The sequence below is a fragment of the Somniosus microcephalus genome, chromosome 12 (genome assembly GCF_052327205.1).
Source record: "Somniosus microcephalus isolate GS21.2 chromosome 12, FLI_Smic_1.0, whole genome shotgun sequence".
Classification (NCBI taxonomy): Eukaryota; Metazoa; Chordata; class Chondrichthyes; order Squaliformes; family Somniosidae; genus Somniosus; species Somniosus microcephalus.
In genome coordinates, this window is record NC_140998.1 from 120,072,024 (window position 1) to 120,078,023 (window position 6,000).

A 6,000-nucleotide genomic window follows, 5' to 3' on the forward strand; every position below is an offset into this window, starting at 1 on the left:
ACATCCCAGTTGCAATGATTAAACCCAGGCCTGCTCTGAACCAACTTTGTCAGACAGTCCTTCCCTTCTTAACGATTATTACTTTAATTGACTTTTTTAAGTTATTCAAGCAGCTGGATCCTCTTTTGGAAATTTTGGCAGCATTTGCAAAATGGTGATATGTTCCTTTTTTAAAAAAAAACTGCACTCATGAAAGTTAAGTGGCAAAGCCTTCCTCCGGCTGAAGTTCAATGACAGAATTTGGCATCAATTGGGAATTCAAATAACATTTCTGAGCTGGAACTTGAAATACACAGATTAATTGTTATAAACTAAATTGAACAATTGTTTCTATTGGTATGTAACATAAAAATATGAACACCAGAAGCCAACAGGGAGATGGCTCTCTGAAGGTTTGAACTGAAGTCTCCGTGCTTGATTCCTGTGGGTTAAAATTCCACAATACCTTTCATTTGAACTTACTGCTATTTTAACAAAGTTGTTCATGCTTATTTTAAAAATAATAGAGAAAAATTTCAACCCTTAATCTTCCAGCACAAAAGGAAGCCATTTGACCCAGCCCGGTGGGGGGGGGAGGGAATTTTAACTCCCAAGTACAGGTAGGTTGAGGTGGATGGGAAGGTAAAATTCTAAAACCGCCTCAACATGCCAACTTCTGGGTTTAACAGTTGCATGTTTGGCTGCGTGCAAGCAACCTGCGGGCAGGTTGATCATTATCACGTACTAATGAGGCGAATTTCAAATGATTTCAACAGGAAGGGATTTGAATTTTAACGCCTCCAGCTTGGGTTTCCTGGGGCTCAGGAAACTCGGCAGTGAAATGGTGGCGAGATTGAGCGGCACTTCATGGGGTGCTTAAAGTTCAGATTGCCCGATCTCAATAAAGGCTCAGTGCTTACAGCTGCTTTCTCAGTTCCCTCTGGCAAATGTTTTGCAGAGAGTTCTCGTGATCATAGATGTTTTTCAGAAGTTTGGAGGCTTTCAAACGGGTTGGTGCAGTGGCTGTTTTTGATAGGACGTTGGACAAGGAAGAGAATCACCATCCACGGCAGCATCATTGTGCTGTGGTGGGATCCGCAGGTGCACAATACATCTGGACAACACATTCTGGAGAGCAGCAGAGAGGAAAGCAACAGAGGGGCCGGGGTCACAGGAGGCATTACCCACGTGAAAGGGTCTACAGATGGAGGATCAGCTTCCTTGACCTATCTGAAGTGTAATGCTTCCTCAAGCTCAGATTGACACGGTAGGTGGTCGCAGACTTCTGCAGCCTCCTTCAGGAAAAACTCTCCCTGGTGGTCACGCATTGTCCGTCGCTGTGAAAGTCACCACTGCCCTCAATTTCTTTGCCTCTGGCTGCTTCCAGTACGCCACCGGAGACATCTCGAGGGTCTCATTTAGCTGCACATAAACGCATAAGGCAGGTCACTGATACGTTGATGCCCCTTGTTACAACAATAGCCAGAATGAGTGGGCAGTCAGATTTGTGTCTCTGGCTGGCTTCCCACAGGTGCAGAGTGCCATCGATTGCACACAGGTGGCAATCCAACGACCACCAGATCAGCCAGGAAGTTTCAACAACTGCAAGGCATTTCATTCCATCAATGTGCAGCTAGTGTGCAATCACAAGAGGAGGTTCATGCAGGTGTTCCTCTGATTCCCTGGTAGCTGTCATGATGCTTTTATACTGTGGCAGTTTAACATGCCAAACTGCTTTGTACCAGGAAACAGAACTAAGGGCTAGCTCGTAGAACTTCAAACGTGACTCATGATATCTGTGAGGAACCCCACAAGTAAGGCGCAAGAGCACTAACGAGAGCCACATTATCACCAGGTATGTCATCGAGCAAACCATCGGCATGTTGAGGATTCGCTTCAGGTGTCTAGATATGTCTGCAGGTGTCCTTTAGTACTCGCCAGCAAGGGTGTCCTGAATGATGTGCTGCGTCCTGCACAATATTGCGCAGCAGAGAGGATTAAAGGTGGAGGATGACCAAGGCGCTCGTCAATCATCTTAACGTTGAAGAGGAGGAGGACAAGGATGACGAGCAATATGAAGATGGACGACGAGCAATATGAAGATGGGGCACTGATCACCAGATCAGCCGCGTACATTGAGAGCGTGGACCTGAGCAGAGGCAGCAGCAGCAGAATAAAGGGAGAGGCGGAGAAGGCACAGTACAGAGCGCGGACCTGAGCAGGAACAGCGGCAGCAGCATAAAGGAAGCTGAGTGGCGATTTAAAACAAAGAGCAAAAGGAGTGATGTCACAGGATAGCTGGTAACTGGTTGGTAAAGGTCATAATGGTGTCCTGTACAACCACATATGCAGGAGGTGTCGTCAGCTAGAGGAGCTCGAGCTCCAGGTCTCTGAGCTTGAACAGCAGCTGGCGTCACTGTGGTGCATCCATGAGGCTAAGAGTTACGTGGATAGCACATTTCAGGAGGTGGTCACCCTGCAGCTAAGGAGTGCGCAGGCAAAGAGGGAATGGGTGACCGCCAGACAGAAGAGGAGGACCAGGCAGGTCGTGCAGGAGTCTCCTGAGTGCATCTCGCTCTCCAACCAGTATACTGTTCTGAGTACTGGTGAGGGCAATGGTTCCTCAGGCGAGTACAGCCAGAGCCAAGTCCATGGCACCAAGGGTGGCTCAGCTGTACAGGGGGTGGGAGGAGGAAGATAGGGAAAGCAATAGTGGTCAGGGATTCGATAGTTGGGGAACAGACAGGTGTTTCTGTGGCCGCAGGCGTGACTCCAGGATGGTATGTTGCCTCCCTGGTGCCAGGGTTAAGGATGTTACCAAGCAGCTGCAGAATATTCTGAGGCGGGGAGGGTGAACAGCCAGAGGTCGTGGTCCATACCTGTACCAATGACATATGTAGAAAGAGGGATGAGGTCCTACAGGCAGATTTCAGAGAGCTAGAAAAAAGATTAAAAAGCAGGACCTCAAAGGTAATCATCTCTGGATTATGCCTGGTACCACACGTGAGTGAGTATACAAATAGGAGGATAGAGCAGATGAATGCGTGGCTGGAGAGATGGTGCAGGAGGTAGGGCTTCAGAATCCTGGGGCATTGGGGCCAGTTCTGGGGGAGGTGGGACCTCAACAGAGCCGGTACCAATATCCTCATGGGGAGATTTGCTAGTGCTGTTGGGGAGGGTTTAACCTAATTTGGCAGGGGGATGGGCACCAGGATGTAGCATTAGAAAGGAGAACCAAAGGATTGGGAGGGACGGATAGCACTAAAGTAAGAAATAGTAAGGTGTTAGGTAGGGTCAGACTAAGAGAGATCACAGGATGGTCTAAGATAGGTTTACAGTGTATGTATGTGAACACCCGAAGCTTAGAAAACAAGGTTGGTGAGCTGCAGGCACAAATAGCCCCATGGGAATAAAATGTGGCAATAACTGAGACCTAGCTCAAAAAAGAGCAGGATTGGGTGTTAAATATTCCTGGATACAAGATGTTCAGGAAAGATAGGGAAGGAAAGATGGGATTTGGTGTGGCAGTATTGGTTAAGGAGAATGTTACATAAGAACATAAGAAATAAGAGCAGGAGTAGGCAATTTGGCCCTTTGAGCCTGCTCCTCCATTTAATAACATCATGGCTGATCATCTACCTCATCTCCACTTTCCTGCACTATTCCCATATCCCTTGATTCCCTTAATATTCAAAAAAATTATCGATCTCTATCTTGAATATACTCAACGACTGAGCCTCCACAGCCCTCTAGGGTAGAGAATTCCAAAGATTCACCCCCCTCTGAGTGAAGAACTTCCTCCTCATCTCAGTCCTAATTGGCCGACCCCTTATTCTGAGACAATAGCAAAATACTGCAGATGCTGGAAATCTGAAATAACAACAGAAAATGCTGGAAATACTCAGCAGGCCAGGCAGCATCTGTGGAGAGAGAAACAGGGTTAACATTTCAGGTCTGGGACACTTCATCAGAACTGGAAAAAGCTGGAGATGTAACATATTAAGCAGGTGCAGAGATGGGGGGGTGGTAGGAGGGGAGGAAGGAATTGAAAGAATATACTGTGCTTATGTAAGAGGCAGGAAAGATAAAATGTTGCAAATGGGAATGGCAAAATCATACAGCATGAAAAATGGGGGCAGGGATTATTATCTGAAATTGTTGAACTCGATGTTGAGTCCAGAAGGCTGTAAAGTGCCCAATCGAAAGATGAGGTGCTGTTCCTCGAGCTTATGTTGAGCTTCATGGAACAATGTAATAGGCCGAGGACAGAGAGATCAGAGTGGGAGTGAAGTGGAGAATTAAAGTGACAGGCGATCGGAAGCTCAAGGTCACCCTTACGGACTGAAAGGAGGTGTTCCGCAAAGCGGTCACCCAATCTGCGTTTGGTCTCCCCAATGTAGAGGAGACCACATCGTGAGCAGCGAATACAGTATATTAAATTGCAAGAAGTACAAGTAAATTGTTGTTTCACCTGGAAGGGGTGTTTGGGGCCCTGGACAGTGGGAAGGGAGGAGGTAAAAGGGCATGTGTTGCATCTCCTGCGCTTGCACAGGAAGGTGCCAGGCGAAGGAGAAGGGCTGTTAGGGGTGATTGAGGAGTGGACCAGGGTGTCACAGAGGGAGCGATCCCTTCGGAATGCTGAAAGGGGAGGTGAGGGGAAGATGTGTTTGGTGGTGGGATCACGTTGGAGGTGGCGGAACTGCCAGAGGATGATACATTGAATGTGCAGGCTGGTGGGGTGAAAGGGGAGGACAAGGGGAACCCTATCATGGTTCTGGGAGGGAGGGGAAGGGATGAGGGCAGAAGTGCAGGAAATGGAACGAACACGGTCAAGGGCCGTGTCAACCACAGTAGAGGGGAATTCTCGGTTGAGGAAAAAGGAAGACATGTCGGAAGCACTGGTATGGAAGGTGGCATCGTCAGAACAGACGCGGCGGAGATGGAGAAACTGGGAGAATGGAATAGAGTCCTTGTAGGAAGCAGGGTGGGAGGAAGTGTAGTCCAGGTAGCTGTGGGAGTCAGTGGGCTTGTAGTGGATATTTGTCGAAAGCCGATCGCCAGAAATGGAGACGGAGAAGTCAAGGAAGAGAAGGGAAGAGTGGGAGATGGACCATGTGAAGGTGAGGGTAGGGTGGAAATTGGAAGTAAAGTGAATGAACTTATCTAGAACGATCAGTCCTCAGCAAAGGCCTGAGCTTCACCCTCTTACGCCCCCATCTCAATGAATTTCGAGCTCGGCACAATGCTGAGCTCTTTTTCTGTCGCCTTCATCGCCGTGCCCACTTCTTTGGCCAGGAGTCTTACCCCCGCACAGCTGACCCTTTCTCACGCTTTCTAAATTCTCGTTCTACTTGGACCCCTCCCTCTGGCCTCTTACCCTCTAGATCTTTTCATTGCTAACTGCTGACGTGACATCGGCCGTCTCAATTTCTCTGCTCCCCTCACTCACTCCAACCTACGTCCCTCTGAACTTGTAGCATTCTGTTCTGTCTGATCCAACCCTAACATTATCATTAAACCTGCTGATAAGGGTGGTGCTATTGTTGTTTGGCGAACCGACTTCTACCGTGCGGAAGCTGAACGCCAACTCTCCAACACCTCCTACCTCCGCCTGGACCATGAGCCCACTAGCAAACATCAAGCCATTGTTTCCAAGGCTGTCACTGACCTCATCTCCTCTGGAGATCTTCCCTCCATGGCTGCCAACCTCATCGTCCCCCAACCCCACAAAATCGCTTCTACCTCCTTCCCAAGATCCACAAACAGGACTGCCTTGGTAGACCCATCGTTTCAGCCCATTCTTGCCCCACGGAACTTATCTATTCCTATCTCGAGTCTATTTTCTCTCCCCTTGTCCAGTCTCTCTCCACCTACATTCGCGACTCTTCCAACGCCCTCTGTCACTTTAACAGTTTCCAGTTTCCTAGCCCCAACTGCCTCCTTTTCTCTATTGACGTCCAATCCCTTTACACCTCCATCCCCCACCAAGACGGCCTGAGGGCGCTCTGTTTCTTCCTTGAA